This window comes from Panicum virgatum, chromosome 2N, assembly GCF_016808335.1.
Source record: "Panicum virgatum strain AP13 chromosome 2N, P.virgatum_v5, whole genome shotgun sequence".
NCBI lineage: Eukaryota > Viridiplantae > Streptophyta > Magnoliopsida > Poales > Poaceae > Panicum > Panicum virgatum.
Window position 1 is genome coordinate 53,364,093 of NC_053146.1, and position 15,239 is coordinate 53,379,331.

The window sequence follows — 15,239 nt, forward strand, 5'->3', positions numbered from 1 at the left end:
GACGCCTCTGCCACGGCTGCATTAAACTCTAAATCAAAAACAAAATCACCTTCGGGAAAAACAAAAGGCGAAGGAAGGCTAAACGTAATCAGACGCCACCCTACCCCTATCAGGAGAAAGAATCCCGGTCATCCCAGGCCCATGCATTAGAGCTAAAAGTTGCCTCAGTGACGTAGAGACAGCTGCGAAGGAAATAAAAGAGGAATTTTATAAGGTCTCAAAACAAAGTGTTCACAAAAACAAAGAAGCGAAGCTTACCGGCTTCGTCAAGATTCAATCCCTCCAAGGCCTCCACCTCTTTGTCCAAAGGTGGAGCAGAAGAACCACCGGGAATCTCCCCACCTCTGAGCGCCATCAACGTCTCACCAACCAAGATTTCCCCCTCTTCGATGTTCACCGCAAGAACAGGCTGTGCAGCGGTCGGCGCCTGAGCCGGACCTTTCGGGGCGTCAGCCGTCGAGTCGGTCACCCTCGGCACTGGTGGCTTCGGGATGTCCGCAGGCTTGGCCTCAGTTTTGACGAGGCTTTGAATCCTTCGGCGCTTCGTCGTACCTTCGGATGAACAATGATGGTTAATCAACGCTTTCGCAACCTCAACCCGACGGCCGGAACCGGAAAGCATGGTCCCGTACTCATCGCTAAGATCATAACATGATCTAAAAAGCCTCCCTTCGGGAACTACAATCTCCCCGCCCACCGTCCCCATGAGCTCTTCCATGAATGAGGGTGTACCGTTATCGCCCGAAGAAACCTCATCTTGTGCCTTCCTCTTGGCGCTCTCAGCCCTCGCAACATAAACCTTCATGCTCAAAGGTTTCCGCCCGCGCCCACGACCTCGCGTGCTAGCAAACCCGGAGCTCCCCGCCTCCTCCACCTTAGCCTTACCTCTGGACTTCGACCCAGGAACCTCCGAACCAACGTTCCCCGGCGGAGTCATTCTTTGAACGGCATTCGCCGGCACCGGCTAAACCTCGTAGGTCACGCCCATCTCAGCCAAACATCGGTTCAAACGAAGGTTACCACCGCACACCTCCACCAAAGAATGATACTCCTTTTTGTTCCATGGACCCAGTATCTCCGCAGCCTGCCGCTCCAGCTCACCAACAAAAACTTCGTCACTGGAACCTTCGGGCCTCCGAAGCCCAAAAAACGGAGAAGTCACATCATACTTCAAACCAGCAAAGCGATTGCGCTCGAACCTCGACGGAGACCAGGCAGCAGCCAAAGGCCAAACCTTCGCAGCCAGAAATTCCTCGACAGCATCCCTGCCACCACAAACTTGGCAAGCCGTCATGAAGGCTTCCAGACACGATTTGAAACCCGGCCCGCGCTTGCTGAAGGAAGGCTGATAGACGTGATCGAACATCTCAATGTCCGAAGCCAGCAGATACTTCTCCTCGACAGAACCTTCGGGATCAGGGAAGCCAATCTTCGCGTAAAACCAGTATCCCAACCAGTTCCCTTCCCACTTGTTCTTGTAAGCCGTCGAGAGCATAACCTTCTCTAGGCCGGTCCTTTTGTTCGGCTTGCGAGGAACGAAGGTGCAGCAGCCGTTCTGAACCTCGCTAAGCTCGGCATCATCATCTACATAAACCTTACGAGGCTGGCAGTGCAGCTGAAAAAGCCTACAAAAGGCATCCACGGACACTTCCCCTCCGAAGGTCTGCACCACCCACAGAAACTTGGCCAATGCAACAATCCCATTCGGGGTAAAGTGGTGTAGCTTCACGTTAAATGGCTTCAAAAGCTTCGGCACAATTGGATCCATCGGAAGCCTAAGCCCCGCTGTAAAAAATTCCTTAAAGACCACAACCTCGCCGGTCTCCGGTACAGGAATCAATTCTGCCCCTGGAGGGCGACAAACCCCCTCGGCGAAATAGCCCTTCGAAACATAGAAGTCTATCGTGCTCTGAGAAACGACGGATGGCTCGAAAAGCAAAGTCTTACGTTTCTCCGGAGCCATTAATTCCGACACGTCCGCGGACACCGCCGAAAGGCTCTCGCTGGACTGCTGCTGCTGAGAAGGTTGCGAACCACCCGCCTCTCCTTCGGGAGCTGGACCAGAGTCTGCACAAAGAACCGCCCTCTTAATGAATGCCATATCTACACAAAAACAAAGAAAGGCAAATTAGGAAAAAGGGTATAAATGAACCTTCGATCAACCTCGCTGTTTGCTTAGTACGAGCCATAAACCACAAAACCACTTACACCGAGGAAACCGACCAACTTGACCACGCACGAAAACGGAACCTTCGAAAGAAACGCTTTATAGTGGAAAGCGCCGAAGGTAAGCAAAGCTCGAACGGGCACAGAATTTACCCCCCCCCCCCCCCGCTTATATAGGCGAGGGAAAGCAACAGTACCAACGGTAAAATCGAGGAGTCGGCCGCCCAAGCGGCGCAATAGGAGCCCGACACGTAAACCACCAAAAATGACTGTTGCAGCCGACGGTTCGGGAGACGTTTTTTCTCGGGATCTTCCCGAAGGTTACTTGCAATCCTCTTCTTCAACGCGGGTTCAGACCGTCGGCTTCGGACCTCACCCTCGAGGGGCTACTGTTGGGGATTGGACCTTCGGGTCAAGCCCTCACCCTCGGAAATGCTCCCTAACCTGTTTGCAGGGCCCCAACGAGATGGAGCCAAGCATACCCGAATGTATCGGATGAACACTAAGAAGCGCAAGCTCAAAGACCATGACCTTCGGTGCGAAGGATATCACCTTCTGTAGGCCGAAGGTGACAGATGGCTGCCCAGAAGCGCAAGCGCAAACACCAAAACCTTCGGCGACGAAGGATATCGGCTTCATCTGGCCGAAGGTGACGAAGGGTTGCTCAGAAGCACAAGTTCGAAGACCAGGACCTTCGGGTCAAGAGATCAATTTCGGGAACGAAGGTGGCGGCTGATTGCTCGTTGATGGAGCCTTCATGGCTCTGACTCCCGGAGGTCCCCGAAGGTTGTTGGAACCTTTGTCGGTTGTAGATATGTGTGTGAAACGTGAATATATGAGAAGGTCAGATTTGTACACCTCTCGAATACGTGAGAAGGTCGGATTTGTAAACCTCTCACCTTGTAACTTTACCCCGAAGCCGGCTAAGAGTGAGCTGTAAATGAGTTGGGAGGGGCCAATTTAGGAAAACCTAGCCGAGGGCTAAGGGTATAAATAGCCCCCCTCTCCACAGTGTAAAGGGTTAAATTTTTTAATCATTATTGGAGAGTTCGGCACCTACTTTCATCGTCATCATTCATACTGTTAATGCTCCCTGTCTGGACGTCTAAGAAGCTAAGATCCAACAGGGTCCGCATTCACATCCTGTCGCATGCAAGAAAAGGTCTAAATACAGAGGCTTGGTTTTGTCAGGGAAACAAAAGCCGTCGATGTCAAGTGGTGGAGAAGGGATTCACCACCGGTTTGACTTCTTTTTTTTTTGCCAGTAAGGTTTTTAATCTAAAGAATTTCGATATGCAAACGGATCGAGGCAGGAAAGTTTCCAAAGAACCTGTGATAAGTACATCTTCTTTCCTGCCAATGCAGAATGAAAACAACTGAGTATATCCACCCGCCGCCGCGTCGGAAGTCGCCAGCACGATGCCGCCGGAGCGCACGTCTCGTTGCCGCACGGCGGGACGGCGGCCCCGCTACCAGCGGGGGTCGCTATGCAATATTTCTTCTGAGTGCGTTGTCTGTCATTAGTTACAAGTCCAGCAGGCTTATTTGCTTTTTGCTGTTGTAGAGCAATGTCGTGCTTCTGCCGCAGTGCTACTATCTGTAGAGTTGTAGATCCTCCACCAGGGGCGCCAGCCGAACAGAAGAGGGTCCAGATGTTAGTGGTGTGCACACTAAAATGATTGTCAGCAGGGAGAGGAAATTGAAGAGGCCATGAATGAAGCTGTGGCCAAGATGTGGGGAAAAAGGGTTCGGAAGCCTGGTGGTAAGTGAAGACTGGAACCCATACTTCCATAGCTATATTTATGGCTGCTGCTGCAATGTGCCCTATGTAGGAAACTAGGAATCATTTTTGTTTTTGCTAAGTGACAGAGTATCCACCAATCCATATGAACGCAACTACATGATCCGCTTCAGTATTTGCAACAAATGCTATGTGTTATCAGTTGTCTGAAGTACAATTCCATTCAATAACTGAAGGTGAGTGGAAGACAATGCTGTATGGATACAGTCACAGGTGTTAGTACGCCAATGAAAAGAAAATACTACAAATTATTGCAGGTATGCATTCATAAAACAGCCCTCGACTTGCCAATGAGGAATTTAGGACGTTTGTCATGCCTATTGACTTGTTCTTGCAATATGTCAATAAGATTCTGTTTCTCGCCACAATTCTTAAGAAGAAGCTCCTTTAGGCTCTTCAGGTATTGCACTCCAGACAGGCCAAAACTGTTGTCATGAAGTGAACGGCACTTGTTCAGCCAAAGTAGCTCAAGCTCAGGCATCGCTCCTTCCCGGATTGTCATTGTTCTAATGTTCTCTAGCCCATCGATGTCAAGGACTTTGAGCTTTGGGAAAGTACTAGCAGAGAAACGCAACGATTCCTCAATGTAGGAGTCTTCCCACAGGCCTAGGAAATCTAGGTTGCGCAAATTCTGAAGGCGCATGATGTCCTCCTGATTCAGTCGTGTCCCCAGAAGCTTCACCGTCGCTAGATTGTGGAGTGAACTGATCCATTCGGGCATCCCAATGAGTTTACCACAAAGCCTCAGTGAAGTTAGATGTCTTGGTATTTCTGGTTCATCCATTCTGGCAGGAAATCTAATTGAGACGCAGCGCAATTCAAGCCGTTGCAATTGACTAAGCCCTCCTATTGACTTGCACAGATCCTGTCCTTCTTCCTCGGTGAGCCCCGCAACCCCTAATCGTCGCAGATTTGTCAAATGCATCAGCTTCTTGAACCTTCCTGCCACATCATTTCCAGTGGCAACTTGACCACCCCCAACATCTGCAAGTTCTTTAATTTCTCAATTCCTTCAGGAACTCTTACGCTGAGATGGTCCACGTTGGGAACGTCACAGCATTCACCGTGGTTGCAGCCTAGATAAGCTTCTATATCTCCAAAAAGGTGGTGGGCTTCACGATTTTCTCCCCTTGAATCCCTCATATTCTGCAGCAAATCTTTTGTGAAGTTGACTCCAGCAACAAGATATCGAAGCTTCTCAAGTTTGACAATGCCACCGGGGAGTTGTCTCACCCTTGTGTCTTGGATGTCTAATGTCTCTAGGTACCGAAGGTTCCGTAAGGAAGAAGGAAGTTTAGAAATATCTGTTCCTCTCAGGCTTAGATACCTTAGGTGTTGTAGTTCCCCTATGTGCTTGAGGTCACCATTCTTCATATTGACAGTGTCCTCCAGATCCAGCACTCGCAACAGCCGCATTTCTGGAGAGATGAGAGATGAAGGGTACTCCCCAAAGATTGTCAAAGATCGGATATATGACATGTTTATGTTTTGCAGCTTCTCATCCCTACTCTTCCATCTGGATACTACCAAGTGACGTATCTTACTTTGTTGAGCCTCGTTGGAGTGCTCCTCGATGAGGAGTAGTTGGTTCTCCTCAATGAACTTGGACAGGATGATCTCGCGCACCATGCTGTGAATACGGCTGCGTCCAGTTTCTCCAGGGTTGACCTTAGAAGGTTGAATCATGCTTCTACTAATGAGCATTTTATAGGAACGCGCTGCTACGTCCTCCACAGGCATGTCACGTTGCATTGCTATGTAGCCTTCTGCCATCCACCGCCTGACCAAGCGGGTGCCTCTGATCTCATGGTTCTCAGGGAAGATACTGAGGTACAAGAAGATGGACTTCAAGTCATACGGCAAGCCATCATAACTTGAGACAATCACCTTGGGGATGTCGCGAAGGTCAGACTCCAGCTCTGCTCCAAGGTGTTTGTGCAGATTCCTCCATTCTGTGCTCGTTTTAGGCCTGTTGGCGAGGAGACCACCTATTGTAGATATGGCAAGTGGAAGCCCATGACATCTCCTCAAGATATGTTTGGCTTGCTCTGCCATGTCCTCCGGTAAAGTGTAGTCAGTTGTTTTGTAGACCTACAAATGGTGGAAATATTATATAAATGAGTATCCTAGGATAGAATCAATATAACTGACAAAAAGAGCAAGCAGGGGTAATTGATTTTTGAATACTAGTATAAGGCCCAACCCCAAAAACAAACTATGACCTACTTTATGTCCCATTCTTGGCAAGCTCAATGGGAATGTTTCCGTAGCTTTCTACTAGTGCTTATGAAAAGAAAAGGTCATACAACATACTTTCTGAATAAAAGAGTAGCTGAAAAATCAATCACTTGTTAGCACATGCTGGCGTGTTTCTAATAATTTGTTCATTAAACTGCAGCCTAAAGGCACACGCTATGTGGCAAACCATCATGCAAATTCATCCCAGTACATTTGCCCTTGCCTAGAAGCACAAGCATACCATACATATAGGTAGACACTATCCAAAAAAGGAAAGCCTCAAAGAACTTACATTAATGCTTCATCAAGGCATAGGATGTTGGTGGCGTCTGACATTTCAAAGTGACACATTTTGTCGAACACTACGCGTGCATGGGAGTAGAGAACGGGAAAGTTAGATGGGGTGCTCTGCAAAGGCACGCACCTTCCAACGCCCCCCCCCCCCCCCCCCCCCCCCCCCCCCCAGCGCAGACGTTGCAGTGTAGTGCTTGAGAAAAAAAATGGAGATTTGGCGTAGAAGGCTGAGGGAGGGAGGGAGGAAGGAAACTAGCCAGACAGGAGGTGCGCCGCGGGCTCTGCTAATAAGAGCGCGCGCGCCAGGAGGCTTTCTAGCGCTCGATCGGACAGTGGGTGACGTTTTCTTTTCGAGAAAATTTCTTTACCCACAACTGTCTATTTTTAGAAAGTTACTTATTATAACATATGTATGTATAATTTTTTCAGACAACTATCGAACTGATATTTTCAATATAACTATTAGATGATAATTTTTTAGCACATCTTTTACGATATTTCTAACATTTATGCATAATTTTTTCCAACCAACTTTTTATAGGATAATTTTTTTTAACACGACATGTACAAATTTTATGCATAACTTTGTTTAGCTTCCTTACTAAAATGATAACTTTGAACATAACTGTCAAGAAAACTTCTTCACATAATTTTTATGCATAAATTTGTCATACAACATGTAAAATACAATTTGCCGAGATAACTTTTTGACATACTTGTAGGAAATATTTATCAAAAAAACATCTCGAAAAGAACATAAAAGAGCTAAACAAAAAGATTGAAAAAGAAACATAAAAAGAATACTAGTTAGTTCAAATACATAGGGTTACGTGGCCGAGGCCTCTCACCTAGTATACACGACAAGCATGGGCACACACACAGCTTCCATCGCTGTCGCGCGTCGTAGGCCGCGAAGCTAGCTGTGAGAATGTGTAGTCAGATTAACATGCAAGGATGGAACTAGATAAAAAATAAAAATCGTTGGGGGCCACCCACGTGAAACTGAGCTGGGTCGGGAATCGAGCGCCAGCACGCTCGCCCGTGGAATTGGATTCTCGGGTGCGCCGCTGTGGTATTACCATTCCTTTTTCTAGAAAACACCTCTTCATCACTAAAATTTTCCAAATCACACCTTTTTCCGCAATTGTTTTTGGTCAAAATTATTTTTTATGCAAAAAAGTTCCCCATTTTTTCATTCTGTTTCTCTCCGAAATTTTCCCAACACTTTCATGATAAAGTTATTTGCAAAAGCCTCTCCGTTATCCTCAAAAGCTTAGCTTCTCCTAAATTTGATACAAACATAATGGATCCAATCTCTTGTAGGATGTCATAAAGATACGGTTTCTGCATACGTATTCGACTATTCATAGTGGTAAGTGTGCTAGCGAGCATCTACGGTCTGATATTTTTTTCTTGAGTAAAATCCATCATCGATCCATAAACTTGTATCATTGTGTTATTCCAGTCCTTAAATTTGCAAATCAACCATTTAGATCATCAAACTTATTCATCTGAGTTATCTTGGTCATCAAACTTGTTCGGCTGTGTTATCTCGGTCTCTAAACTTAGAAATCACCAGTTTAGATTTTCAAGCATGTTCAGCTATGTCATCTTGGTCCCATATTGTTATCTCGGTCTCTAAACTTAGAAATCACCAGTTTAGATTTTCAAACATGTTCAGCTATGTCATCTTGGTCCCATATTAGATTTTGAGTCTCATCTAGATCAAAACAATACGATTTAAAAACTCTACGTAAAAAAATAATTTTTAACTTTTTCATATAAACTCGAATGAAGATAAATTTTATATTAAAATTATAATTCTCGACGCGATCTATAACTTTGTAGTTGAAAATTTTCTTAATTAAAACTGTTCAGGGTCCTAAAATATCGTTGTAATTCTATAGATTTTGAAATTTAAAATTGCATTTTGGAACACTAAACAACTTCAAGTAAAAAACTTGTCAATTACAAAGTTGTAGACCGTGTTGAGGGCTACAATTTTGATATAAAGTTTATTTTCATTCGAATTCATATGAAAAAACAATAAATTATTTTGTAATATAGTTCTAAGTAATGTTAGCCTAAACGTTAAACGGTGAATGGTCGGTCATGCACTGTTCAGCAAATAGTCGGAATACAATGCCGATTAAACGGTCTTTTAAACAGTCGAAATGGCTTTACACGGCTAATCGGCTTACACGACTACCTATCAAGTAGCGTTTACACGCCGTAAACGGTGTAAATGTCGTGTAGGCAAACAGTGGTTTTAAAATCGCCTTGTTTTGGTCTAGTCCCAGATGAGACTCAAAACCAAATTTAGTGATCACACAACTGAACAAGTGTGAGGACCTAAATAGGTGATTTTGAAATTTAGGGATCTTGATGACATAGTCGAAAAAATTTGAGGACCTAAACGGTCGATTTGCGAGTTTAGGGATCGGACTGGGATGACACAGCCGAAAAAGTTTAGGGAGCAGTGGTGGACTTTACTTTTTTTTTTCTCTTGAATTCAGAGAGCTGCACATCTTTGTATTAAAAAAATATGGACACCCCGAGTAAAATTCAGTCTTCGAAAAATAAAGAAGGCGCACCTTCTGGCAGAGGAGATCCATGGACTCGCCATCCCCCAATTGCTTGAGCTTGTAGACATGCCCTTGCCACTCTGCCACATGCTCGGCGCAGTACCGGGCGACGTCCTCTCGCCGCGTTGTCACGATGATCCTGCTTCCCTTGGTGTTGCTGAACTGGAAAACCTGGCATATAGCGTCCCACTCCTCGTTGGTGTGCACGTCGTCCACAATGACCCGATACCGCTTCTCCCGCAGGTGGTGGCCGAGGTCCTGGTTGCGCGCCACGCCGAGCTCCTTCCTCAGCCGCCGCCGGAACACCTCGGGGTTGTCCAGCGGGTGCGGCACGGTGACCCACGCGCCGCAGTCGAACTCATCGAGGAGCACCGGGTCGTTGTGCACCGCCCACACCAGCGACGACTTGCCCATGCCGCCCATCCCCCACACCGACACCACGCGCAGCGCGCCGGCGGCTCGTCGGGGCGAAGTGGGGATTACCGCCGCTTCGCTTGTTGGCCCGCCTATGGTTGGCACGCACAACAATTCCACGACGTGGTTAAACCAGAAGATTGGCATCACTAGCCGCCTCAACGGCGTACGGCGGCGGCGTCCTGCTTCGCCTGGCTCCGCCGCCCCGGAGATGAGCTCGGACAGCTCAGCCTTCTCGTCGAGCCGGCCGATGATGTCGGACTCCTGGAACGCGAACTCGGGCGAGTGCGCGTCGTGTTCGGACAGGGTAGCCGCCGCCGCCGCCGCCTGCTCCGCCGCCTCACCGGCAGCGGGGCCGTCCACGACGATGTTGTACCGCAGGTTGCGCTGGTTCAGCTGCTCGACGCGGGCCTTGAGGCCCCGTATCCGCTCGGCGATCCGGTGGCGCTCGGCGATGGCGCCCGGGAGCAGGGAGCCGGCGCGCGACGAGGAGGCCCTGGCCGCGTAGAGCGCGAAGTCGAGGAGGCAGTCCTCGACGTCGTAGGCGAGGTCGCGCACCTGCTTCACCCACGTCCTGATGGTCTCGGTGCGCCCGGCGGCGTCGGGGTGGGCGGATACCACGCCGAGGAAGGCCTGCATCATCTCCAGCTCGCTGCGGACGAACTCCACCTCGTTCGGGACCCCGATGAGGAGCGCGACCTCGTCGAAGACGGCCGCTCGGGCGCTGCTCAGGATGCCGTGCAGCACGGACCTCGCCAAGCTCAGCGCCGTCGCTTCCATCTTGCATTGTGCCGGCGAGCTGTCGAGGCTTGTGTTGCCTATGTAACGTTTCCCGAGCAATCGCGTTGACCTAGCTGTTGTCCTGCAGATCTGACTTAAGCCTCCAATGGCGATTGAGGTAAAGTTTAGCACAACTTTGACAGATAATTATAGTTATTGAATAAAAACAGTTTACAAATTAATTCCACAACTCCTACGCTACTTCGCGAGACGAGGCATTCGAAAGAGTGGGCTAAAGCTGTAGTCCCATCATCCAATATTTGGACACCAATTATAACAAAAATATTAAATTTTACTATTAGTAATTGGTTCTTTTTAGCCTTCTTGCGAATCTACGTGGAATTCTAGATGAACATTCTAAAAAATTAAGAAATTCTAAACATTCTCACAAAAATCAGAAATGGGTCATAAATTTGACAGCTCTAATCATAATAGTTATTGAATCTGTTATTTTTTCTAATAAATTATCCACCTCTATCAATATGAAAATAGACTAAAGTAACTCCCTAAATATGTATCGTCACTATAAAAAAATCTAAAGTAACCCCTAATCTTTGTATAAATTATCCACATACGCCATTATAGAAACAATACGAATAACACTCTAAATTTGCATATAAATTATCCAATTATGTCATTCTCAAAGTTAAAGTGACCCTTAAATGTGAATCTAAATTATATACTTATAATAAAATATTAAGGTGCACCAATATAAAATTCTAAATTACTATTTATATTATTATTAATATATTATTTGTATTATTCTTTATATATAGAAAATACTACATACGATATGTATCACCATGTGTTCATGTATAATGGAAGAGATAAGAATATAAATTTAGAATCGAATGGTTCCATTAAATATATATCAAACACATAGGGAGGTGTGTGCAAAGTAAAATCTATTACAACTCGATAATGATAAATATATATTTTATAGTATGTGTTAGAATTTAATAGATGAAAGAGGACGTGAGATAGATAATTATAATTATTAGCTATAAGTTTTATTTTATTTCAGTTCTAATTAGCCCGTGCTGGAGCATAGATTGATAGGTTAGTACAAGATAATTACAAAACTAATTGCATAAATGGAGGATAATTTTTTTTTAGCTTACTCAGTACAACTCAGATACTCACAACCGCACGCACACTCACCCCTATGAAAGCACGTACGCAAACCCTACCGCTATGAGCATCTTCGAAGACCGAGTCAGCAAATCCTCAAGACTGACGAAGTCATCGCAGGCGCCTCACTGTCGACGTGAACATCTCCTACCACTAAAAGCACAACACTGTTACATACTAGAATATTCGCTCCCACGTGTAGTCAAACCCGGGACCTGAGGTACTATCGAGGCTCTATAGGATCTTTCGCATAAATGGAGACTAATTGACTGTATGATTCTAATTAATTCATCATTAGCATATGTTTAATGTAACATGGTAAACCATGCACTAATTAGGTTTAATAGATTCATCTTGTTAATTACTCACTCCGTCCTGAAATGTAAGTTATTTTACTTTGTTCTGAGTCAAAGTAGTTTAAGTTTGACCAAATTTATAGAGAAGAATACTAACATCTAACACATCAAATAAATAAATTAAGAAAGTATATTTCATAATGGATATAATTATTCTCATTTGACATTCAAAATGTTATTACTTTTTTTCTATAAACTTGGTCAAATTTGGAACAATTTGATTTAGGACAAAATAAAATGCCTTACATTTCAGGACAGAGGGAGTAGCTTTTATTTATACAATTAATTTTATAATTAATCTATATTTAATATTCAATTGGTGTCCAAATATCCGATAAACAAACCCTTCGAGAGAGAAGACTTCGATGGGTGCATGCATGTTACCGGATCGGAGCAGCAAACACGTTGACCTAGGTATGTTTGGCTTCCACGTTTACACTTCTAATGTGCTCAAGTTGGATTCTTGCTCCGGTTTCGAGAGAGGACCTACAAGGTTGTACAATCATCAGATTCCATTTTCGACAGCAAGGATCCGTATCTTTTAGTTGACAATGGTTTATTTGCACCAATGAACAAAGGGGGTGGTTGTTTTTGCTACATAAGTTTGGCTGCCACTTGCACGTTGGATCTTGGCTTGCAGAGTTACGGTATCAATATAATCCTTGTTCCATGATGCCATCGGTAGGATCAGAAAAAGCTCTTAACTACACATGGAAATGCTGGTTGGTGAGTGACGCCTGCCTGATTAAGCACGTTCAGTAGGTATAACCGGACATGTGATATGATGGGAGGCATGACTGACTATTGAGCCTAACAAAACTCAGGTGAATATTATAGGTGTCCACCTGTGTACTCTTGCAGACCTTGTTCGGTTAATCCCGTAAAAGTAAAAATCCAAAAGCAACCTCCTAGATAGCATAAAAACTGATGTTATTGAAATAAGATATGAGATTCTAGTGAAATAAGCTACCCCATGCCAACCAAAATCATGTTGTGTACTTGCTGACGGGTTGTTTTCACTGGTTTTGAGACTTGAAGGAAAAATAAATGAGATGGTCGAAAATTGTGCTTAGATGGTAGTTGAATGATGCGGCATAGACTTCGTGTAATAGCCTATCAACCGGTGCTCCGCACGGATTAATAAGAATTTATATAAAATTAAATTTTATATCTTGTTTATATCACACCTCTATGTGTATTCGATATATATTTAATTTAATTGAACCATTTATTTGTGAATTGATATTCTTATCTCTTCTATCACACATGAATATATGATAACACATATCGTGAGTAGTATTTTATAAATACAATACATAAATAATATACTAATAATGATAGAAATATTAATTTAAAATATATATTGGTGTATTTTAATACTTTGTTATAATTTTATAATTTAGATTTGGATTTAGGGGTTCCTTTAAATTTTAATATAACATAATTGATAATTTATATGAAAATTTAGAAGGTTATTAGCATTATTTTTTATAATGTCATAGATGGGGAATTTACACAAAAAATAGAGGGTTACTTTAGATTTTTAATAATGATATAGGTGGGTAATTTAGATACATGTTTAGAGGGTTACTTTACTCTATTTTCATAATGACAGAGGTAGACAATTTATTAGGAAAGATAATAGTTCCAATGACTATTATGATCAGAGTTGTTGGATTAATGGCCAGTTGTTTCTAATTTCTGTGAGAATTTCTAATTTTTTTTATTTTTTTGAGTGTCCATCTAGGATGCTATGTGACTTCACGAAACCTTCAAATGAGCCTCCAATTAATAATAGTAAGATATATCATCCTCATGCTTTACACATGGTGCTAAAACCGCACACCAAAATAAGGGATTTCTGATTTCTTCACACTAGAATGCATCAAAGAAGGCCAGCTAGCATTATGTTTGAGGAAAACCTTCTCGTGGCTCCACTGGTGTCACCACCTGAAATCACAAAATTATTGTGGTTTTAGGAAGACACTACTGTGTTGAAGACACACGGCTCTCAACTTTCACAAGGAATCAATCACTTTACACTTACCATGAGGTTTATAAGAAGGCAGGCTGATGTACCTGGGACAATACTAACCATGTTCTATTATATCATACGCGTTGCCATTTCCTCCATTTATGCAGTCAAGAGGCTGAAAGAAATCAGCGAGTGGAAAATTATTGCTACAAAAATAAACAAACAGGTAAGAAACATGACTTGCCAGAGAATGAATGACCTTCAGATCCTTGTCGAAGCACAACCTGAGTTCCTGCAACGATCCTCCCTCGCACAGCAACAGAGGGGAGGCTCCAAAGGAGCTTCTGATGGTGCCAACCAGGTCTACCACCAGATACCTGCCGCCATCATCTGCGCCTACGCTAATCTTGCTTGCCAGCATAGCCTGAGGCACAATGCAGAGTCAGCAGATGCCATCATCGTTCTTCATCAGCTAAAGGTGCCACACAAGTTGTGAACAAATTTATTTCCTTAATCTAAAAAAAAAGATGTGAACAAAACTCTGCAAATCAGTCAAAGCAGAGTGCCATGAGTGTCCATGAGACCATGAAGATGGTATTGTATTGTGTTGCTTACTGTGACATTGTAGCTGGAGTACAGGTGCATGGTTGTAGAGAAGTAGCCGTATTCATCCTGGATCACAGGGTACGAGCATGTCCCGTGCTTTTCTGAAATGAGAAAACATTGAACTTTTATTGGTGACAAATTTTCAGTGTTGTCGAAACGGAAAAAACACGAGCAAATGAAGTGGATCTTTTGAGAAGCTGTGGATGCATATTACCCCACTGCCGAAACAAAGGAGACGGCCGTGTACAGCATGCGGCCATGACATGCATCACAGGATGATGATGAGATCTCATGAACCTATGAACATAGCTGCAAGCCTGAAACGCAACAAGAACAGGAGTACAGGGCTGGTTTCCATTCAGTCGGTTACCTCATGCGCCCACAGAGATCCATGGCCACCGGAGCAGAGAGATGGCGAGCTGCAGTACAGTGAGGGCCAGTACTTCTGAAGCTCCGTCGTCAGGTTTGAGATCTGGCAGACACACAACAGCGCTACAGCGTTATGGATGCCGTGTTGGCGTTGGTTCAGTTTAGCACAAGCAGACCTTTGCCATGTCGAAATTTGGGTTGTTGCAGCAAGTTGGTCCGTTCCCATGGGTGTAACACCCTGCCCGGATACTCCGGCCGTAAGCCCGGATACTCCGGACATGGAGTTCATAATTCATATAATTTTTGTCCTCTGGGCCCCACAATCATTTAAAGAGAAAATATCACTCTCTCTCTCCCTCACTCTCACTCTCTCTCGTTACCTCTCTCTCCCTCACTTCCCTCATGAGCTCTCCCTCTCCCTCATGAGCTCTCTCTCTAGTGCCCTAGAGTGCAAATCCTCCCTTTCAACTTGATTCCAAGGCTAAGGAAGCTTCAATCGGCGTGGAGAACCCTTTCCCCCACGA

At 44.6% G+C, this 15,239-nt stretch overlaps 1 long non-coding RNA gene and 1 pseudogene across 1 annotated transcript; one reads left to right on the top strand and one right to left on the bottom strand.

Moving 5' to 3' along the window:
• Positions 1-4,055: 4,055 nt before the first annotated feature.
• Positions 4,056-10,278, bottom strand: LOC120661254 (annotated as a pseudogene).
• Positions 10,279-12,534: 2,256 nt separating this feature from the next.
• Positions 12,535-14,485, top strand: LOC120661255. The gene is made up of 2 exons (XR_005669851.1): positions 12,535-13,966; positions 14,057-14,485. It is a non-coding gene; the product is annotated as an uncharacterized LOC120661255 (long non-coding RNA).
• Positions 14,486-15,239: the final 754 nt, after the last annotated feature.